This window comes from Coregonus lavaretus (genome assembly GCF_964263955.1).
Source record: "Coregonus lavaretus genome assembly, chromosome: 29".
Lineage (NCBI taxonomy): Eukaryota > Metazoa > Chordata > Actinopteri > Salmoniformes > Salmonidae > Coregonus > Coregonus lavaretus.
The window spans coordinates 34,690,683-34,715,486 of NC_140016.1; positions in this window are offsets into that span (position 1 = coordinate 34,690,683).

The following is a 24,804-nucleotide window of genomic DNA, read 5'->3' on the forward strand; positions in this document are numbered from 1 at the left end:
TAGAGAAAATAATAATATAGTGGCATACTTTCTTAATTTATCAAACCAGGCTGATTTGACTGTAACATGGTAGAGTATGTCACTGAGAACTACATTCCCCAATTTATTGTAAATCATTGTCTTGTAACCATATCCTCTACTGAAATTACTACATGCAGTTCTAGACGATACTATCAGAAATAAGCTTTGGCATCAAAGGGCTGCAGAATGTTTGTTAGTCTTTATATTAAAATACACCATCTACAAATAGGTATCTAAATCCACTGTCAAGCTGCTCTGATAAAACCTGAGAAGAAGAGACAGATCTGTTGATAAAATGGAAAAACACAAGGCGTGTATGGCATTCAGCATGGCTAATCTCAGACATGACACCTACTAGACAATCATGTCCAACTTCAATCTATACATTTACCATTTGTACTTTACTTGTTTATACTTACAGGCATTTCACAACACCTAAATCGCTCTAAGAAACATCAACATGCCACAAAGGACATACTTTGGGAGATGTGCCCATTGGGTTGGATGTGCTCATTGACAATAAAGTGGAAAAATCACACTTACTCTACACATTTCCCAGATGGGACAATTTGTGGAGGCCTGCTTAGATTCCTTCTGCAAATTGAGTTTGAAAATAAATCCCCTGGAGAATGTCACAAAGCAGATAATAAAGCCAATGAAATGATGTGACAACATCACCATTGACAAAGCCAAAAATATTCAAAATATCATTTCTCAAAGACTGTACTTAGAACTGAGACAAATAACACACCAGGCTGATAATGGACCAATATGTGACCGGCTGGCTCGATTCGGTATTATGTTGCAAAATTTGAAACGGTGTTTTTTACATTGGATAAAAGTAGGGACTCAGAGCTAGAAACAGGTATATCATACACTACAGTTGAGGAACAATGGGAAAGTATTTCTGCTTTGAATGTTGATAAACTTGTAACGCCAAGTTTGTGAAAATGGCCCTTCAATGTTTTGGTACATTTACTGGAGAGCCCTTCTTTGTCTACACCCATTCAGCATCATTCACACCCTCTTAAGCCATAGCCCCACCCATCTCTTTAAGGATTCACATGCATGACATCAGCTGCCTGGTGGTCCAAAATAGCATAACTGGTGTATTTTAACGCCAATAAACCTATCCTTTTCAAAATGAATTTAGTATATGTAAATCTAGCAAACCAGGCAACTAAAAGCAACTTTCTAAACAATGTTTTGGTTAGTTTCTAGCTTGTTAGCTAGCTAGCTAACCTTAAGTTAGCTGGCTAGCCAGTTCGTATAATGACCACATCATATAGATGACAACGTCTTAATTTTAGCTAATTTGTATTCATTATTACAGGAAAATAAACTCACAACAAGAACATTATTTACAAGTTAATGGCAAGCTAATTACAGAAAATTGCTTATGGTTGTGAGTGTGACGATATAAAAGCAAGGCATTCTACCGGAGAATTTAAGAACTTGGACACTGTCTCATTGGCATAAATATCCTAATTTGACTTTGGTGCAGGTCATTTTGTCTGGTAAACACACACTATATCAAATAAAATCAAAGTGTATTTGTCACATGCACAGGATACAGAAGGTGTAAATGGTACAGTGAAATGGTACCTTGCATAGTGGAGTCTTTTGTTTAGACATGTAGCTAGCTAGCTAGCTAAATAATGAACCATAAACCCAACTCATAACGTTACTGTACTACCCTGCATGAATCTGCAGGTAGCTAACCAACTAGATTCAATTTTAGTTAGCTAGCTAACATTAGGCTATAACTAGCAATGCAAATGGCTCTGAGATACAAATAATATCACTACAACATTAGCTAGCTAGCTAACAGTACGCTTTCACTTGCAATGACCAAAATGGAAATATATAATATCTGAAAATGTAGCTAGCTAAACTCTCTTACCCGTATACATGGATGAACGCTTCTCCCTGTCTGTCAAACTGGTTGCCCTTAGTTTGAAGATGTAATCCGGAGACAGGTGTTTTATACAACAGCCTTCTGTGTGTTCTCTTTTCGACTTCCTCCGCATATTTGCAATCAAATGCCAGAATTTTTGTACATCTCCTTAGCTATCATGTTCTGCTTCCACTGGGCATTCCACTGATTTCAAAACTCTGTCCTCCAGAAAGTGTAGAGCAACACTTTTGCAGTTATTCATGATATCTTTCAAAAAAGCCTTGTTAGAAAGGATTACCTATACATACTGAACTCATCTCTCGGCATGTCCAGCCCATCCATTATCTAAGCCAATCATGGCTAGAGGGAAGGTTCCTGTCTTTTTCTGTGGCTAAGCCAACTAGGCTCATAATTTAACCATTTTATTTGTATTTACAGATGGCATACAAGTTTGTTATTAAGGCACATGAAAGTTCACAAAAAACACATTTCGATTTATGTTTACGTTCAAATGTATGTTTACATTCAAATGCCTCTCCTGTGAAGTACTGACGCGTGACATACGCCTAGTTTCCTGAAACTAGTCACATATGTTGTTAGACTAATGTTTGGAGGGGGAAATTATTTTTTAATTAACTTTGGAGTAGAAAAGTCACCAGGGCTGCGTTCAGTATGAAAAAACGTAATGCAATGTTCAATTAAACGGAAAGGGTGCTGTTCTGAATGACCAGGTGGAAAACAAGGAGGAGTTGGTTTGTGTGTTCAAAATGCACCACTGCTCTTTAAATAAGTAATTCATTGCTTCAAGCCACACCCTGCCACACCCACAAAAAGGAGCAATTACTCGAAGTATTGCACAGTTTTTTAAAACATTTCGCACGCCAAAATATTTCTCAGGCCTTTGAAATATTTTGATGGCCTTTGAAAGATGTTGCAGGTTTTTGAAATATTTCAGAGTTCTTAGAAATATTTTGCATGTCTTTAAAATATTTCACAGCTTTTTACAAAATTTCGCACGCCAAAATATTTCGCAAGCCTTTGAAATATTTTGCTGGCCAAAATATTTTGCAGCCTTTTACCAAACTTCGCAGTCATCTGAAATACTTTGCAACCTTTTATCAAATTTCGCAGGCCTATGAAATATTTTGCAGCCTTTTACCAAACTTCGCAGCCTATTATTTTGAAAGCTGGTTTGCACCTTAGGGCCACCGTACGCTACCGTACCAGCGATATCTATATTTACCAGTAATAACCTACCTAGGTGCTGATATCCTACTGATATCTGCTGACACCACACAATCAATATCTTACCAATATCTGTGATATTCTATCAGCAATATTCTACCAGCGATATCCTACTTAGGAAGTGATATCATACCTAGGTAGCGATATCCTACCCATCCTTTTCAATCTGCTGATATTCTATGAGTATCAATATCTGCTGATATCCTACAAGTGATATCCTTCCAAAGTACTTGTATATCTGAATATTAAAAGGTTTGTGTAACTTGCAGAGAGAAGATATGGCCACCATACCCTCTCTGAAGTTAGCCCAGGTTTCTGTTTTACAGAGCACGTTTAGGCCCTCAAATGTTGCACACAATGCCAGACTGACTTGCATGCTGCCAGATCAGTTAGACGCATACTGACTACACAATGCTAGAGGCCTATGCTGTAGTCCACAGTGTAGAATTGAAGAGATACAGTAGGTTATTCATGTGGGTTTCATGATGTTCTGATTCAACAGTATCAAACTCGACTGCACATAATTATAGATGCTCTCTCATCCGAGGAGTAGCCGTGCAGATAAGTGTGCCTGAAACGTGGCTGGACTTTCAAAGACGCATGCTTTCCATAAAGAGGAAAAGCAAGGTGCAGTTTCAGCCAATGTGATTTGCATGGCTTCAAACGTTTACTTCCTCTCTGTGTCTGTTTCTCCCTTCTCATTAGTATTCTCAACTGCACAGGCAATTTGTTTATTTCCATTCCTTTAGTTAAATAAGGCTGCTAATATCAATTACACCAAAGATTGCCTTGTGTCCCCATGTCTGCAGCTCAGGGTGTGTACTCAGGAGAGATCATGTCGCGGGGGAGAGGTAACCTCTAAACACAGGATCTCGAATTGCTCTGACGTTGCTCACGCCATTGGGCCTCATTTGAATATTCAAGTGAAGGAGCAATTTTGGTAAAATCCATTGACACAGATCATTCCCCCTACCTGTCACTTTCCCCTCTCTCTCTCTCTCTCTCTCTCTCTCTCTCTCTCTCTCTCTCTCTCTCTCTCTCTCTCTCTCTCTCTCTCTCTCTCTCGCTCGCTCGCTCGCTCGCTCGCTCGCTCTCCCTAACTTCATCAGCGGTAGGTGGATGGGGAGAGAGAGAGACATATATTTAACCCATATGTTCGTCTGTCAGACATTTTCTCCCCGCAATTTATGGAGTGTGTCTGTTTGTTGAAGTGAGTGTGTCTATTTGTTTGAAGTGTCTGGCCTCCCACGGAGACTGAGAGATAGAGGCTGGGAAGGGAAGTGAGGGATTCTGGTGTCGGCTTCAGCTATGAGGGCTGGATCATTTGCGGTGGAGGTTTCCAACAGATCCTGGACTTACGGGGTGTCAAGGCTACAAATTGCACCCACTCAGTCCTACTGGGCAAGCCTGTCATCTGAGCCAATGTATAGCAGAAGAGGTGGTCCAGTTGAGCTTTGTTTGTGCGAAACCTTGCCTGAGACCTGAAGATTCTGGGAAGTTCACAGAGCAATTGCCTAGTCTTTAGCTCAAAGGCATGGGATCGATATGCGGGCGATCACACCTGTAAGGAGGCTTGGATGGGTGTAGTTTTGGCAGGTCCTCGCAAAGCATTGCTAGGCACCTTTAGAGTGTGTGATTTTGCTTCCCCTGACCAGCTGTTGCCTTTGATCTACTTGTAAGGCTCAGTTAGTTTGCATTATGAAGCCATCTTTATCCATACAGGCCCATATTTTATCCAGCAGGAAGCCAGAGGCTCTGCCATCTGACACGACCCCTAAAAAAAACAGCTGATTAGCAACAGAAGGGCAATTAATTCCCACCAAAGGCGTGCTCAGGCTCCAGCGTCACTCCTATGGCCGACATATGGGAAACCTTCAATTAACATCAATTACATCATGTCCCACTTATACAAACCTAGTGGACTATGAATACCCCTACTCCGGAGAAGTCCCTTAAAACAGTGTTTACTGCACTGTATCTTTAAATAGGTCTTGACTATTCAACATATGCCACTTTAGAGGGAGGTCACACGGGCAGACGGGCAGACCACAGGCTGTGAGGATTTTCAACAACACCTCCTCCACACTGACTCTTAACACAGGGGGGCCCCCAGGGGTGTGTCCTAAGCCCTCTGCTGCACTCCATGTTCATCCACGACTACGTGGCTTTGCATGACACCAACTCCATCGTCAAGTTTGCTGACGACGCCATGGTCGTAGGCCTGAAAACCAACAATGAAGAGTCAGGCTATAGGGAGGAGGTAGGTGAACTGGCATTGTGGTGCCAGGTCAACAACCTCTCTCTCAACGTCAGCAAAACGAAGGAGTAGATTGTTGACTTCAGGAAGCAGAGGAGGGAATGCCCCGATCCACATCAATGGTACTCAGCGTCCACATCACTGATGACTTGACATGGACCAACAATACCACCACTCTTGACTTGAGGGCACAACCTCTACTTCCTAATGCAATTGAATACTACCGCTACACCATCGAGAGCGTCCTAACCAGTTGCATCACGGCCTGGTACGGGAATTGCTCCGTCCAGTAGATCACTGGGACCGTTCTCCCACCCATCCAGGACATCTAATTGAAACGGTGCCTTACGAAGTCCCTCAGCATCATCAAGGACCCCACACACCCCAGCCGCTGTTCACTCCCTTACTCTCGGGCAGACGGTATCAGAGTATGAGGTCTGATACCAACAGGCTCAGAGACCATTTTCTATCTACAAGCCATCAGACTGCTGAACACTTGAACTGGACTGACCACCTTTACTGAATCTCCGCACCTTAGCACACACGCACTCACTCTCACTCACTCTCTCACTCACTCACTCACGCACTCACGCAGTCACACACTCACGCCCCCCCCCCCCCCCCCCCCACACTTAATTTCAATCCAGGACTCCGTCTCCAATGGCACGAAGACGTTTGATCATTGTGTTAACCACCCTTCAAAATCAGGTGGTTTGTAAGTGAATAGGAGCTTGTCTTTACAGGCACATCCGCTTTGACTGACGGTCCGCAGTTCCCGGTTCTGATTTTGGGCTAATAAAATAATTATCTCCACCTTCCACTTCCCTGCCTGACATTCCGCACACAGGGGGAGGGGGATGCAGGAGGAGCAGCAATTTATTTCTTCACAAGGGGTCACTTGTATGTTAAATAATTCATCCGGCATCTGTCGAGCTGTCAGTTATTCCGCTTTGATTAAAAGCAGAGCCTGTCTCTCGTGGAGCCATCAGTTTCCTCTGAAAGCGTTGGGACTTTCAGCGGCGCACACCTGCCAGGGAAATGCCAAACATGCTTTGTTCCCCACATGTTTACACACACGGTTTGTGCTAAAATTATCTTAGCTGATATAAGGTCATAGAAGGTATACAACTACGGTCCGTGGAGAAGTTAGCTCTCAAATTATATTGATAACATCCGTAGTCATGATTTTCTTTCATTTCCCTCCAAAACAACCCCTGATAGGACTGATGCTTGAGAATGCTATTTGCTTTCGAAACAAAGAGGAAAAACATCTTGCTCCCAAGTTATCTGCAATAGAATATCACGGATGGGTACGCATTTGATTCTGATAATATGAATGTAAACACACTCTAGGAGTTACAGGTAACTGACAAAATAAAGGAAACACTTGAGTAAATGAGGGATATAAAGTGTATTGAAAGCAAGTGCTTCCACACAGGTGTGGTTCCTGAGTTAATTAAGCAGTTAACATCCCATCATGCTTAGGGGATGTATAAAAATGCCCAGATGCCCATTATTTTGGCTACCATGGCTAAAAGAATAGATCTCAGTGACTTTGAAAGAGTGGTCTCAAAGGAGCATAGGGGGTTTAAAGTGTGTGTGTGTCATAGAATTATGGAATTTCTCATGCAAGAATGGTGTCACATCCCTCCAATAGAATTCCAGACACTTGTAGACTCCATGCCATGGTGCATTGGAGCTGTTCTGGCGGCTAATGGTGGCCGAACGCCACCATGGGCCGTTTACTACAGCTTTGGCCTTGCACTACAGACGGCCTATAAGAAACTAGAGCCTTCGCATTTGTACAATAAATGTTAAAGGACTACTCAAGGAGTACTATGTAGTACTCAATTCAAATGAGTCATCGTTGAAATGTTGACGTAAAATCGGTAGACAGAATCATCGTTTTCAATTATTTTAAAGTTTCAATATACACTGAGTGTAGAAAACATTAAGAACACCTTCCTAATATTGAGTTGCACCCCCCCCCCCCCCCCCCTTTTGCCCTCACACAGCCTCAATTCGTTGGGGCATGGACTCTACAAGGTATCGAATGCGCATGTGGCATGATAAACACATCGCACATGGATAGCCATGTTTCAATTCTTTAGAGGCCCAAATAAGTAAAGCACATGTGGTATCGCATTGTGCAAGATGTTGTTTTTTCTATATTTATTTAAAATTAAGTTCAGCATTTCTGCCCGTGGTGTTGTTCAAAGAAAAAGCATTTAAAGCAAATGAATTATGCTAATGGTTGGCAAATTGTGAACATAATTACCTCATGAAAGTAAAAAGCGATGCAAAGTATGTTTTATTTTATAATTATTAGACAGCCCACTAACAAGCACTTTGCAGGTTTGATCAAATTAAGGTTTTTAAGCAACCTAATCTAATCTCAACTGCTTGCCTGCACTTCTGCATCTCCAACTCAGAATCTTTCCTCATGGTAAATCTAATCAGAGTTAACACGAAAACATAACACTTATTGAGAATTCAGCAATACATGTCCACATCTGGCCATATTTCCAGGGGCCGCATTCGGGTCCTGTCAGCTTTCATTAATTAACGAGTTGTACCGCTTTACACTGTGGGCCTTAATGAATCAAACTATTTGCATTAGTGCACAGTGGTCCTTTGATTGATACAGTCCTTAGTGGGTAATTTGAGACTATTGAGTGCATGCTAGCACAAAGAGAAATCATCCGGGCGCCTTGAAAGACAAATCAGAATCTATTGTGATCCTTGCACTTTACATCATAGGAAATCATGAGAACACCCAAGAGGGTTTAGATGGTCTTAAACAAAGCATAGTCATCAGGCCACCTCAGAGGAACAAATCAGGTTGGTTCTGTTAACAAATATCACACACGAATGACACCAAAAAATACAAAAGCCAATGAAATCCGCACTGCTACATGTATGACAGTGTGTTAAAAAAGCACCCAAGCTATCCCCCCGTGCTCTGAAATGTGTATGAAAACCACTAAATTGACTGTCAAAGCCAGCCTGTACTCAGTTTGCCTTTCACCCCTGTAAAGTGTCGTTATTTTTCTTGGGTGTCTTGCTGAGTTATGGCCGGGCCATTGTCAGTGGAGAATGGTGGTGAGAATGTACCGTGACCTGGAGGAGAGAGGGAGGAAGGGAGAAGGCTGTTCACCTGGTGCCCTGCTTCACTGCAGCGAATAATGAAATATAGTGGGATTGTGCCTTGGTGAATCCTCCCTCCTCACAGTACAGTCTATCTCCCTCCATCTCCCATGGATAACCCCCTCAAACCAACTCCACAGCCATTCTGTCACGGTTTCGGCCGAGGCTGCTCCTCTTCCTTGTTCGGGCAGGCTTCGGCGGTCGTCGTCTCCGGAGTACTAGCTGCCACCTTTCTATGTTTCTTGTTCGTTTGGTTTTGTCTCTTTGTAACACCTGTCCCTTGTTTGTGTTTGATGATGTTCCCTATTTAGTTTCGTTTGTTTGGGTCAGGTGTTATGCGTGATTGTTTATTGTCAGACTGCCTCTGTATGGTTACTATTCTCTCGTTGTTGCTTGTCCCGAGAGTTCGCACTGCGTGCGCTTTTCTTGTGTATTTCGCACTGTGTTTGTGCATAATTGTTTTGCGCCACCCGGTTGGGTTGGCGACTATTTTGTTCACGTGTTTGAACGTTACTAAAAAGACGGTTGAAGTCATCCTGGTTCCTGCGCTTGATTCCTTCCACTCATCTACACACACCACTCTGACAGAATCACGCATCAATCCATGGAATCAGCAGGAGCGACCGCGCCAACAGCCGGGATGGAGGAACGTCTTCGTGGGCAGGAGGATCGTATTAACCAGGTCTGTCATGCCCTGGAGGGGGTGATGAACACTCTTCACCGATGGGAAACCAGCGGGGTACCCATGCCCCCACGAGCCGAACCATCCCCATCGGTCAGTCCTCCTGCCTCATCTCCGGAACCCAGTGGGATTCGGCTCTCGCTCCCGAGGGCGTACGACGGCTCCACTGCCGGGTGTCAAGGGTTCCTGCTGCAAGTGGAGCTCTACCTCGCCACCGTACACCCGGCGCCCTCGGGACACGAGAGCGTCTCAGCCCTCATCTCCTGTCTCACCGGCAAGGCGTTGGAGTGGGCCAACGCTGAATGGAGGAGAATGGACGCCGCTACCACTAACTATGCGGAGTTCTCCCGCCGCTTCCGTGCTGTGTTTGACCATCCACCAGAGGGGAAGGCGGCGGGGGAGCGTCTGTTCTACCTCCGACAGGGGATGAGGAGCGCCCAGGACTTTGCCTTGGAGTTCCGGACCCTAGCGGCCGATGCAGGGTGGAATGAGCGGGCCCATATCGACCACTTCCGCTGCAGCCTCCGGGAGGACGTCCAGCGAGAGTTGGCGTGCAGGGACACCTCGTTGACCTTTGACCAGCTTGTCGACATGGCCATTTGGCTGGATACCCTGCTCGCCACCCGTGGACGTCCCGGGGGGGGTTCGCCCATTCCACTCTCCAGCACCTCCGAGCCGAGCCCTATGGAGCTCGGGGGTGCTGGCGCTAGGGAACGGAGGAGTAGGAACCCGAGGGGGCCCGTTCCCTGCACTAACTGTGGCCGTGGAGGGCACACCGCGGCTAGGTGTTGGGGAGGGTCCCCCGGTGAAGGAGAAGGCAGGTCACGCATTGGGGGGTCCCCCCAGGTGAGTAGGCGCCCTACTTACCCAGAGCTTTCTGTCGTGCACCTAACCTTGCCTGTTTGTTTTCCACAGGTTGCACCTCGTTCCCAGCATAAGGCGCTGGTAGATTCAGGCGCAGCTGGGAATTTTGTAGATCGCCAGTTCTGTATAGAGTTAGGGATTCCCCTCCTTCCAGTTGATAAGCCTTTTCCTGTTCATGCCCTAGATAGCCGTCCGTTAGGGTCTGGGTTGATTAGGGAGGTCACAGCACCCCTTCAGATGATGGCGCAGGAGGGTCATGAGGAGATAATTCAGCTCTATCTGATTGACTCTCCTGCGTATCCGGTAGTGCTGGGTCTTCCCTGGTTGATGACCCATGACCCTACTATTATGTGGCGAGAGAAAGCTCTTAAAGGGTGGTCTGCCCAGTGTGAGGGGCGGTGTCTGGGTGTTTCCATAGGGGCGACCTCGGTGGAAAGTCCGAATCTAATGACAGCACTGCATATTCCCCCCGAGTATGAGGATTTGAAACTGGTGTTTAGTAAGACTAGGGCGGCGCAGCTGCCGCCTCATAGACGGGGGGATTGTGCGATAGATCTCCAGTCAGGAGCAGCTCTCCCGCGGAGCCATGTGTATCCCTTGTCTCAAGAGGAGAGGAAGGCAATGGAGACGTACATCGCTGAGTCCTTTAGACAGGGATACATACGGGCCTCGACTTCACCCGCTTCCTCAAGTTTCTTTTTTGTGAAGAAAAAGGATGGAGGTCTGCGCCCGTGTATTGATTACCGCGGTCTCAATCAGATCACAGTGAAGTACAGCTATCCACTTCCTCTGATTGCGACTATGACGGAGTCACTGCACGGTGCGCAGTTCTTTACAAAATTGGATCTCAGGAGCGCATATAACTTGGTGCGCATTAGAGAGGGCGATGAATGGAAGACAGCGTTTAGCACGACTTCCGGACACTACGAGTATCTAGTCATGCCATATGGGTTAATGAATGCTCCCTCAGTCTTCCAATCCTTCGTCGATGAGATTTTCCGGGACATGCAGGGACAGGGAGTAGTTGTGTACATCGACGACATTCTGGTGTACAGTCCTACCCGTGCAGAGCATGTAGCCCTGGTGCGCCGAGTATTAAGGAGGCTGTTGGAGCATGACCTATATGTCAAGGCAGAGAAATGTCTGTTTTTTCAGAAGTCGGTCTCCTTTCTGGGTTACCAGTTGTCTGCGTCAGGGGTGAAGATGGAGGTAGACCGGGTGTCAGCTGTGCGTAATTGGCAGACCCCAACCACTGTGAAGGAGGTGCAACAGTTCTTGGGTTTTGCGAATTATTACCGGAGGTTTATCCGGGGTTTTGGACAGGTGGCAGCTCCCATAACGTCTCTGTTAAAGGGGGGTCCGGTGCGCTTGCGGTGGTCAGCTGAGGCGGACAGGGCATTTGGGAGACTGAAGGACCTGTTTACCTCGGCGCCGGTGTTGGCACATCCGGATCCCTCTTTACCGTTCCAGGTAGAGGTGGACGCGTCAGAGGCCGGGATAGGGGCCGTTCTTTCCCAGCGTTCTGGCACTCCACCTAAACTCCGTCCCTGTGCGTTTTATTCAAAGAAGCTCAGTCCGGCGGAGCGGAATTATGACGTAGGAGACAGGGAGCTGTTAGCCGTGGTACAGGCCCTAAAGGTGTGGCGGCATTGGCTCGAGGGGGCTCAACACCCTTTCCTCATTCTAACTGACCATCGTAACCTGGAGTACATCCGGGCAGCTAGGAGACTGAATCCTCGCCAGGCCGGCTGGACTATGTTTCTAGCCCGGTTTGTGTTTAAGATCACATACATCCCTGGGTCCCAGAACGGGAAGGCAGATGCTCTGTCTCGGCGGTATGACGCGGAGGAGAGGTCCGTTGAGCCCACGCCCATACTACCAGAGTCTTGTCTGGTTGCACCGGTGGTATGGGAGGTTGATGGCGAGATCGAGCGGGCGTTACGCACCGACCCGAGTCCTCCACAGTGTCCAGTGGGTCGGACGTACGTTCCGCTCGAGGTACGCGATCACCTCATTTGTTGGGCTCATACGTCCCCCTCCTCTGGCCATCCGGGTATCGGCCGGACAGTGCACTGCCTTAGCACGAAGTACTGGTGGCCAACGTTAGCTAGGGATGTGAGGATTTATGTCTCCTCCTGTTCGGTGTGTGCCCAGTGTAAGGCGCCCGGACATTTGCCCAGGGGTAAGTTACAACCCCTGCCTATTCCACAACGACCCTGGTCCCACCTCTCGGTGGATTTTGTTACCGACCTTCCCCCCTCACAGGGGAATACTACCATCCTGGTCGTTGTGGATCGGTTCTCGAAGGCCTGTCGTCTTCTTCCCATGCCGGGTCTACCCACTGCCCTACAGACCGCAGAGGCTCTGTTCACCCATGTCTTCCGGCATTACGGGGTACCCGAGGATATAGTGTCTGACCGAGGCCCCTAGTTCACCTCCAGAGTGTGGAGAGCATTTATGGAACGGTTGGGGGTTTCGGTAAGCCTTACCTCGGGTTACCACCCGGAGAGTAATGGGCAGGTTGAACGTGTGAACCAGGATGTGGGTAGGTTTCTGAGGTCATACTGTCAGGGCCGGCCGGAGGAGTGGGCAAGATATGTGCCCTGGGCCGAGATGGCACAGAACTCTCTTCGCCACTCCTCCACCCAACTAACCCCTTTTCAGTGTGTATTAGGGTACCAGCCGGTTCTGGCACCATGGCATGAGAGCCAGATTGAGGCCCCCGCTGTGGATGAGTGGGTGCGGCGCTCGGAGGAGACGTGGGACGCTGCACACGTCCATCTGCAGCGTGCCATACGTCGACAGAAGACGAGCGCCGACCTACACCGCATTGAGGGGCCAGTGTACGCACCTGGAGATCGAGTCTGGCTCTCAACCAGAAACCTGCCCCTCCGCCTGCCCTGCCGGAAGCTGGGTCGGCGGTTTGTGGGGCCCTTTAAAGTCCTGAGGAGATTGAACGAGGTGAGTTACAGGTTAGAACTACCTATTGATTACAAGAATATTAACCCCTCGTTCCATGTGTCTCTCCTCAGGCCGGTGGTAGCTGGTCCACTCCAGGACTTTGAGATTGAGGAGACTCCTCCACCCCCGTTGGACATCGAGGGGGCTCCGGCGTACACCGTGAGGTCCATCCTTGATTCGAGACGCCGGATGGGGGGTCTTCAATATCTCGTGGAGTGGGAGGGGTACGGTCCGGAGGAGCGGTGCTGGGTGCCAAGGAGGGACATATTGGACCAGTCCCTGCTGACCGAGTTCCATCGGGGTCATCCTGCGCGCCCTGCTCCGCGTCGTCCGGGTCGTCCCCGAGCCCCGGGTCGGCGCACGGCTGGAGCCGCGCGTCAAGGGGGGGGTACTGTCACGGTTTCGGCCGAGGCTGCTCCTCTTCCTTGTTCGGGCAGGCTTCGGCGGTCGTCGTCTCCGGAGTACTAGCTGCCACCGTTCTATGTTTCTTGTTCGTTTGGTTTTGTGTCTTTGTAACACCTGTCCCTTGTTTGTGTTTGATGATGTTCCCTATTTAGTTTCGTTTGTTTGGGTCAGGTGTTATGCGTGATTGTTTATTGTCAGACTGCCTCTGTATGGTTACTATTCTCTCGTTGTTGCTTGTCCCGAGAGTTCGCACTGCGTGCGCTTTTCTTGTGTATTTCGCACTGTGTTTGTGCGTAATTGTTTTGCGCCACCCGGTTGGGTTGGCGACAATTTTGTTCACGTGTTTGAACGTTACTAAAAAGACGGTTGAAGTCATCCTGGTTCCTGCGCTTGATTCCTTCCACTCATCTACACACACCACTCTGACACATTCATTCTACCCCACAGCCTAATAAGCTATAATTTCCCTCTCAGCAAACTAAGAGCACATGGTGTCAACGTAAAACCTGTTAGTTTTAAAAGCTGCCATTGGCAAAACCAAAGTCAATGTCCCAGGGACTTCTCTTGCTTTTTCTGCAAGCCCTTTGGTGCCCCTTAGGGGTTGACTTAGAGGGAGTGAAGGCAAATACAGCAAAAAAAAAGTTTCTACTCTGTATACCATGCAGCAAGACTTATAGGAATCTACTGTAGGGGTGTTTCATAACATTTCAAAGACAACCCTTTAAACTAAAACCAATAGTGAAAAAAGAGAGGAGAACAAAATGAAATGTGCTAGTATGTTTTATAATGGTTTCTTTACAGACTTGAACCTTCCACCACTCATAGTTACACACATCATTATAATTTATTTACCACTTCATTTTCACTGAATGTATTTTTCACATGTAATTAGTTTAAATTACCCATGAAGAAGAATATTCTGAGCAGAATGATCAGAGCGTTTCTCCAGGGATTTCACATAGCCTATCTAGAGTTAAATATCCTCAGTGAAAACGCTTGGTTTACTCCCAGATGGAGGGTTGTGTGGCAGTAGTAGAGCTCTATAAAACCTATACAGTATGGCTATTTCCACAGTCATCATAACACATATTATAAAGACATGATGTACAAGTATGTGTACATATAGTCAAACAGGCATTCTTGGGAATGTGTAAAGCAACGATAATGTGTCGTTCAATGTAGCTGTTACAGTTTCCCCATGTTTTTTTTTACAAGACCATCTCTTTAAACCCCAACTAAATCATCTTGCAAACAAGACCTTGTTCATGAATTTCGGCAATATCTTTTAAGTCATCTTTCAAGACAATATCGAAAGGAAAGGAAATAAATGTCAAAAAGCCTCTTAAGTGCGGAAAACACAGGATCATCGGCTAGCAAATTGGACCGTTCATTAGGAATTCAGCCTATACCAGCAGATGAGTACCGGTACGATAGACGGAACCACCTCTAATTACTTAATCTATGAAAGGGCTACCGGGAGTCAGGGATTAGGAAAAGAGATTGGATAAATTGTTATGAGATGAAAATGTATATAATAAAAAATCTTATCTCAAAAGGTTGCCAGAATCTTATTAGCGGACGTACAGGAAACAATTAATAAGCGAGACAGCGCTTAATCGTGGACAAACTGAGCCAACTTTTCTGTGAAGTGTCCTCTTTATCGTCCTCTTGTTAGGGATTAAAGGAATGCTAATATATGTGTTTTAAGTGCTGGCTGCGAGGCATGGCTAAGAGCTGGAAATTATGGGAACAGGAAAAGATGTGCAAGGTCCTTTGAGCGGATTACTGTACTGTATTTACCAAGTTAGGGGGTCTGTAACCCGAGTGCCTCAGTAACCCAGGTGCCTCAGCCTCTCAAAAGCATCTGAAGCCGAGGCCATTATTTTCTCTGATTAAGCCATTGTTGCCTGCTTGTCTTCACTTCCAGCACTGGCGATCATGAGACACTTTAGCGTCAAAGCGAAGAAGCAAAACTTTTCCCCCCTTTAAATTGGCTAATACGCCTAGCTTAGCGTTGCAAATCCAGAGAGTCTGCAGATGACACGAACATTGTTTCTGGCAGTGCCCCTGTGCGACTGCTATATCCTCCCTTCCCCCCACTTCAGAAAATGTATTAGGGGATTTGTTTTCCAAATGACACCTGGCCCCTGCCACTGGAGCAGTGTAAATAATCCCATCACAGAGCCCAACCTCATCAGTGACAGGGTAATCCCTTGTTTAAGGCAGACCCCACCCATTAATTCCCCCTTCAGAAGGACACAGCTTAGCATACATTACCCAGTTATGATTTGGCGAAGGAAGGCGAACACTTGCAGCCAGGCTCTGGGAGCTACAGTTGAAGTCGGAAGTTTACATACACCTTAGCCAAATACATTTAAACTCAGTTTTTCACAATTCCTGACATTTCATCCTAGTACAAATTCCTTGTCTTAGGTCAGTTAGGATCACCACGTTATTTTAAGAATGTGAAATGTCAGAATAACAGTAGAGAGAATGATTTAATTCAGCTTTTATTTATTTCATCACATTCCCAGTGGGTCAGAAGTTTACATACACTCAATTAGTATTTGGTTGCATTGCCTTTAAATTGTTTAACTTGGGTCAAATGTTTCGGGGAGCCTTCCACAAGCTTTCCACAATGATTGGGTGAATTTTGGCCCATTCCTCCTGACAGAGCTGGTGTAACTGAGTCAGGTTGGTAGGCCTCCTTGCTCACACACACTTTTTCAGTTCTGCCCACACATTTTCTATAGGATTGAGGTTAGGGCTTTTGATGGCCACTCCAATACCTTGACTTTGTTGTCCTTAAGCCATTTTGCCACAACTTTGTAATCATGCTTGGGGTCATTGTACATTTGGAAGACCCATTTGCGACCAAGCTTTAACTTCCTGACTGATGTCTTGAGATGTTGCTTCAATATATCCACATAATTTTCCTTCCTCATGATGCCATCTATTTTGTGAAGTGCACCAGTCCCTCCTGCAGCAAAGCACCCCCACAGCATGATGCTGCCACCGTGCTTCACGGTTGGGATGGTGTTCTTCGGCTTGCAAGCAACCACTTTTTTCCTCCAAACATAACGATGGTCATTATGTCCAAACATTTCTATTTTTGTTTCATCAGACCAGAGGACATTGCTCCAAAAAGTACGAACTTTGTACCCATGTGCAGTTGCAAACCGTAGTCTGGCTTTTTTATGGTGGTTTTGAAGCAGTGGCTTCTTGCTGAGCGGCCTTTCAGGTTATGTCGATATACTCGTTATACTGTGGAAATAGATGCTTTTGTACCTGTTTCCTCCAGCATCTTCACAAGGTCCTTTGCTGTTGTTCTGGGATTGATTTGCACTTTCTGCACCAAAGAACGTTCATCTCTAGGAGACAGAACGCGTCTCCTTCCTGAGCGGTATGACGGCTGTGTGGTCCCATTGTGTTTATACTTGCGTACTATTGTTTGTACAGATGAACGTGGTACCTTCAGGCATTTGGAAATTGCTCCCAAGGATGAACCAGACTTGTAGAGGTCTACCATTTTTTTTTCTGAGGTCTTGGCTGATTTATTTTGATTTTCCCATGATGTCAAGCAAAGAGGCACTGAGTTTGAAGGTAGGCCTTGAAATACATCCACAGGTACACCTCCAATTACATTGACATTTTAGTCATTTAGCAGACGCTCTTATCCAGAGCGACTTACAGTTAGTGAGTGCATACAATGTTTTATTTATTTATTTTTGACATTATTTTTATACTGGCCCCCCGTGGGAAACGAACCCACAACCCTGGCGTTGCAAATGCCATGCTCTACCAACTGAGCTACATCCCTGCCGGCCATTCCCTCCCCTACCCTGGACGACGCTGGGCCAATTGTGTGCTGCCCCATGGGTCTCCCGGTCGCGGCCGACTACAACAGAGCCTGGATACGATCCAGGATCTCTAGTGGCACAGCTAGCACTGCGATGCAGTGCCATAGACCACTGCGCCACTCGGGAGAGAATTGACTCAAATGTGGGCAATTAGCCTATCAGAAGCATCTAAAGCCATGACATCATTTTCTGGAATTTTCCAAGCTGTTTAAAGGCACAGTCAACTTAGTAAACTTCTGACCCACTGGAATTGTGATACAGTGAATTATAAGTGAAATAATCTGTATTTAATCAATTGTTGGAAAAATGACTTGTGTCATGCACACAGTAGATGTCCTAACCGACATGCCAAAACTATAGTTTGTTAACAAGAAATTTGTGGAGTGGTTGAAAAACAAGTTTTAATGACTCCAACCTAAGTATATGTAAACTTCCAACTTCAACTGTAGCTCTCTCTCCTCTCTCTCTTCCTTTGTTCCCGGAAGAATATGTCACCTCGCTTCGCTTCATTAAGGACTCTGCCACATGATATAACAGCCACATGATATCATGGCACTGACGGCCATTTTCAGAAAAGGCAGAGAAACGGCAGAGTTAAAAATGCCTAATAAATCAGACAAAGAGATTTAGTCCTCGTGAGAACATTTAAGAAAGGTTAAGAGGAAGGGAGGAGTCAGACATAGAGCTACTGTAGGATCCTGTGAAAACTGTTCTGCCCTCAGACATAGTTACAGTGTTTTTGTACTTATAACTTTAGCTGTGCCTCTTGACAGCATGGTCTTTTAGATTAAAGTCTACCGACACATGGTACATGGTACATGTTTGAGAAAAATTTGAACCTACACAAAGACATTGTACATCAAGACACAGAGCCGTGCCTCTGAGAAGCCTGAACAGCATGATGTTTCAGATTAAAGTCTATTGACCAGGTAACAATTTACATAAATTGCTCTTATTCTTATACCTACGTAGTAACACTGTAATTACTACAGTGACAACATTGCTGTTACATACTAGTTTAGTAATGGAAGTGGAATAAGGAACTGGAATAGGTCTGGCACTTGAACAGTGTCAATTTATAAATACATATCCTACGTCAATCTCAAAGAGTTACCAAATTGGACAGAATTAAATAGCTAGCTAAGAGTAACAGGTAACTGCCAAAACAAAGGAAACAAAGTATATTGAAAGTGGGAGCTTCCACACAGGTGTGTTTCCTGAGTTAATTAAGCAATTAACATACCATTATGCTTAGGGTTATGCATAGAAAATGCCCAGTTGCCCATTATTTTGGCTACCATGGCTAGAAGAAGAGATCTCAGTGACTTTGAAAAAGGGGTCTCAAATGAGCATAGGGGGTTTAAAGGGTGTCTGTATTTGTGTGTGTGTATGTCTCATTTACCAGATTTCAACCCAATGAAACAGCTATGGGAGATTCTGGAGCAGCACCTTAGACAGCGTTTTCCACCACCATCAACATAACACCAAATTATGGAATTCCTCGTGGAAGAATGGTCTGAGAGTCCTTTAGGTGCCTTTTGGCAAACTCCAATTGGGCTGTCATCTGCCTTTTACTGAGGAGTGGCTTCCGTCTGGCCACTCTACCATAAAGGCCTGATTGTTGGAGTGCTTCAGAGATGGTTGACAGTACAGTAATATCACCCTTTCGAACCTTATGAAAAAAAACACATGAAAAACTTGCGTGAAAAGAACGTGAAAAAACACATGGGAAAAAGAGACGGGTCGGACATGTGGTTTTCGGACATGTGTGAACTCTTAAATGGATTCCCAACATTTTTTTATACAAAAAGCATTACAAGAATATTGCCATTTTTATTTTGACCAAGGTACATTGATAAAAACACTTTCTTTAACCTCAAAGTCAACTTTTTTTGACATTGTATTGTTGTTTTTAGCTGTTTAGATGTATTTTGGATGTTTCAATGTATTTTGAATGCTTTCAGACAATGCTGGAGAAAAAAAATTGTGCACTAAAATTACAAACGTTAACTTCAGTTATCTGATTAACTGACAGTGCTAATTTTAACATGTGAAAAATGATAAATAAGGAGACACAGAGCGCTAGCTTCTCTGTTCTTTTCACTGCACTTTTTCCAACCGTCACTGACCAACATATGAAGGCGAGAGGCATGTGCCTGCAGCAGTAACACTCCAGAAATAAGATATTTACATTTTTAACACAATTATTATAGTCAGGTAGGCTAAGTTACCTTTTTACAGAATTGCATTACAGAGTTTGCAATTCCATATGTGGAAACATTGCTACTGCAACATGTTAATACTATTTCACCACCACATGTGAACTTGCAATTCCACATGTGAACGTGAGACTTTCACATTAGAACATTTTTCACATGAAGGTTTTTAACATGTGAAACCACACATTTCACATGTGCAACTGCAATTCATATGTAAGGTGAAAACATGTTTTTCTACCTAGATGTGAAAAGGTGGTAACATGAGAACTCTAAATTTCATACGATGTGAAATTGAAGCTGAACATGTGAAAACAGCTATTTCACATGTGGAAATGCGATGTTTTTTTTGTAAGGGAATACATGTCACTCATCAACTCTTCCTATTTTTCTACAAATGGGAAGAAGAGATGCTTTTGAAATCGAGTCCTCTGACTGAAAGACAGGATGATACTGATGTCTGAATTGGGAGAGACCTTGCACTCAGAATGAAAATTGTACAAGACACATCTATTACTTTTTATCGTATTTTGTTACTATTGAATTGAAACCATACAGTAAGGTATAATATTTGCACATTGTTATATTAGTAGAACACTGCTTCTACAGTATTATGTGAAATATGGTTTATTCTACATGGAACTGTTACACTTGAATGTTATCAAAACACTATGTTTAGAATATCTACATAAATTCAGCAATTGCACTCTACTCATATTACTCTGTAGGCTACTGACCGATGCGAAACTTTCACCTGGAGGAAGGTTTGAATTGGTCAGTAGCAGGGTTGGGTAGGTTACTTTCTAAATGTAATTTGTTACAGTTACTAGTTACCTAACCTCAGTAACGTAATCTGATTACTTTCCCAGTTTAGTGTTTTTCGTCATGAATCTTATTCTGGAGGCAGCTCTGCAGAGTGGTCACTAGCTGGCACAGCCAAAAAGTCATAAAATCTGATTTTAAACCTAACCCTAACCTTAGCCACACTGCTAACCATAATGACTAACCCTAAACTTGAATTAAGACCAAAAAGCAAATGTTTGTTTATACATTTTTACAATATAGCCAATTTTGCAGCTTGCCCATCTAGCAGAAATTGCTCAGTTCTGTCTCAAGGACAAGACTCATCCCAATAAACATCAACCTGCTAAAGAGGTGTGATGGAAAATGTTATGTTTGTGCTTTTCTAATAACCAATTTCTGTGTTCTATGTATGTGCTTTTCTAATAACCAATTTCTGTGTTCATGCAAGTACCTGTTTAAACGAATCCTCAATATCAGTATCTGCAATTTGGCAGTACACCCAGACCCTTGTTTTGAGAACGAAAGATATCTCAGTTTCAAGGTCCCACCTTAGAAAGAAGTCTTGTGCGGTATTGGTCTGTCACATGCATGACCCAGTATTGGTCGGTCACATGAATTAAGCAAACGTTAATGATTAATTAATTATGAATGATGACTAAGCTAAATCATGCAAATATAACTTGTCTGCAGTATATAAGAGAACTAACAGGACTGCCCCGGGAGAGCTCCTGATCGACATGTGTACTTGGTGCATTGAGTTGGTTGGAACCTCTCCAGCACGCTGATAATAAACAATGATTAATTTAAGATTTACTTTGAGTGTCCCTGTGTGGAATTTCCACGACAGAGGCATTAGAAAAAAGCCAAAAATGAATATAACCAATTGAACAACATCTTGCAGGATTGTATGATAAATCAATGTTAGAGTTTACACAGCTGGCCATAAATTGATGTTGCATTTTACTTTATGGGTTGGTTATGTAGGCTTCTTCTAACTCATCGCTTTCTACTTCAGATAATAATACAAATAGGCTATATCTTTATAGTCTGTCAGATTTCCAGTCATTCCGATTCATTTAATACCCCTTGGAAATATGGAAATATAGATTAGCCAAACTGTTTTACCTGAGCATAACCCAAAAACTAAGGACTAATTAGCCTACTTTGTTGTTTATGATTTTATTGTCATGGAAGACTGATTGGGCTCATTGCTTCGAGTTGAAAAAGAAATACTGCTCTCGGGAATTGCATGCCTTTTTTGCATGCAAATAGCACTACCAAACAAAAAGTGCTATTTGCATGCAAAAAATGTATGCCATATGCTGCATTTGCTATTGGCCTATTGTTTATGTTTTTGTTAGTAACACTTTGATATCTCGATAATTTGCAGCTGTTTAAGTCTATCAAAAGTGTGCACGTTTGAGCATGTGTCCGTTAGGCCTATGGATTTTTTTTTAATCATCAGGAATTAGGTTGAGCAATAAAAGCCCCACAGGTGGTCTTCTTAAATGAAACTTGTTTTTGACAGTATGGAGTACAATACCACAGGGGAGTTTTATTCCATAGGCTGGCATCCCCACTATGCAGCTGTTGCAAGAGCTCATTTTCACTGGCTCTCCATTGGGGCGTAGCTACTCATTACACCAATTCTGTTGCAAAACGTTTCTTAAACTGAAGCATACGGAATGAAACCAGAAGGGACCTACCTGAAATTGTTCAATGGAAAATCTTATTTTGCCCTGTTTTCTTCAGTTTGGTTAAACAGTAAATGGTTTCCTCAATGAAAAGGTCTACACCACTGGTTGCAAAAACATGATTGATAGGCAGCTTAAACTTCTTCAATTCAACCACTTTTGAGTTAAAATACACATGAGATATAGGCTTACATTTGTGAACAGCCATCCACAACAACCACAATCCATAAGGCGCAAATAGCTCAATGAGAAAGCAGCAGTGTGATTTACATCAATGCGCTATGTAGTTATCAATATGTGATATCCGTATCGCCCGTAGGCTATATCTGTCACGTTGCTGTGTAGAGGTGTGGTGTGGAATCAGGCGCAGGCAGCAGAGGGTAAGTCCAACAAGACTTTACTAGCACAAAATAAGCAAAACAGCCCGGAGGCAAAAGGACGCACACAGGCGTAATGCAAGCGCACACAAACGTGCGTAAATCTCTCCTAAACTCAAGGAGGAAACTATGGAAAATAGCGTACCGTAACAGGTAGCGCAACCACGACACGAACAATCACACACAACACAAACCTAACAACGAGGAAACTAAATAGGGTGCTCAACGAGACCTAACACAAAACAGGTGTGACTAACAGACAAAACCAAACAAACACGAAACATCGAGCGGTGGCAGCTAGAACTCCGGAGACGACGACCGGCGAAACCTGCCCGAACAAGGAGGAGGAGCCGCCTCGGCCGAAACCGTGACAGTACCCCCCCCTTGACGCGCGGATCCAGCCGCGCGCCGCCTCCGGCCTCGGGGACGACCAGGGGGACGCGGAGCAGGGTGCGCAGGATGACCACGATGGAATTCGGTCATCAGGGACGAATCCAGAATGTCCCTCCTTGGCACCCAGCACCGCTCCTCCGGACCGTACCCCTCCCACTCCACGAGATATTGGAGACCCCCCATCCTGCGTCTCGATTCCAGGATGGTCCGAACCGTGTACGCCGGAGCCCCCTCGATGTCCAACGGGGGTGGAGGAGTCTCCTCAATCTCAAAGTCCTGGAGTGGACCAGCTACCACCGGCCTGAGGAGAGACACATGGAACGAGGGGTTAATATTCTTGTAATCAATAGGTAGTTCTAACCTGTAACTCACCTCGTTCAATCTCCTCAGGACTTTAAAAGGCCCCAGAAACCGCCGACCCAGCTTCCGGCAGGGCAGGCGGAGGGGCAGGTTTCTGGTTGAGAGCCAGACTCGATCTCCAGGTGCGTACACTGGCCCCTCACTGCGGTGTAGGTCGGCGCTCGTCTTCTGTCGACGTATGGCACGCTGCAGATGGACGTGTGCAGCGTCCCACGTCTCCTCCGAGCGCCGCACCCACTCATCCACAGCGGGGGCCTCGATCTGGCTCTCATGCCATGGTGCCAGAACCGGCTGGTACCCTAATACACACTGAAAAGGGGTTAGTTGGGTGGAGGAGTGGCGGAGAGAGTTCTGTGCCATCTCGGCCCAGGGCACATATCTCGCCCACTCCTCCGGCCGGCCCTGACAATATGACCTCAGAAACCTACCCACATCCTGGTTGACTCGTTCAACCTGCCCATTACTCTCCGGGTGGTAACCCGAGGTAAGGCTCACCGAGACCCCCAAACGTTCCATAAATGCTCTCCAGACTCTGGAGGTAAACTGGGGGCCTCGATCGGACACTATATCCTCGGGCACCCCGTAATGCCGGAAGACGTGAGTAAATAGAGCCTCAGCGGTCTGTAGGGCCGTAGGAAGACCCGGCAGGGGAAGGAGACGACAGGCCTTCGAGAACCGATCCACAACGACCAGGATGGTGGTATTCCCCTGGGAGGAGGGAAGATCGGTAACAAAATCCACCGAGAGGTGAGACCAGGGTCGTTGTGGAACGGGCAGGGGCTGTAATTTACCCCTGGGCAAGTGTCTGGGCGCCTTACACTGGGCACATACTGAGCAGGAGGAGACATAAACCCTCACATCCCTGGCTAACGTTGGCCACCAGTACTTCGTACTAAGGCAGTGCACCGTCCGGCCAATACCCGGATGTCCAGAGGAGGGGGACGTGTGAGTCCAATAAATCACCCGATCCCGGACCTCGAGCGGGATGTACACCCGACCCACCGGACACTGGGGAGGACTAGGCTCGGTGCGTAACGCCCGCTCGATCTCCGCATCGACCTCCCACACCACCGGTGCCACCAGACAAGACTCCGGTAGTATGGGAATGGACTCCACGCACCTCTCCTCCGTGTCATACCGACGGGACAGAGCATCTGCCTTCCCGTTCTGGGACCCAGGGATGTAAGTGATCTTGAACACAAACCGGGCGAGAAACATAGTCCATCGAGCCTGGCGAGGATTCAGTCTCCTAGCTGCCCGAATGTACTCCAGGTTACGATGGTCGGTCAGAATGAGGAAAGGGTGCTGAGCCCCCTCAAGCCAATGCCTCCACACCTTTAGGGCCTGTACTATGGCTAACAGCTCCCTGTCCCCTACGTCATAATTCCGCTCCGCCGGACTGAGCTTCTTAGAATAAAAAGCACAGGGGCGGAGCTTAGGTGGTGTACCGGATCGTTGAGAAAGAACTGCCCCGATACCGGCCTCAGACGCGTCCACCTCAACTTGGAAGGGTAAAGTGGGATCCGGGTGCGCCAACACCGGGGCCGAGGTAAACAGGTCCTTCAGTCTCCCAAAGGCCCTGTCCGCCTCAGCTGACCACTGCAAGCGCACCGGACCCCCC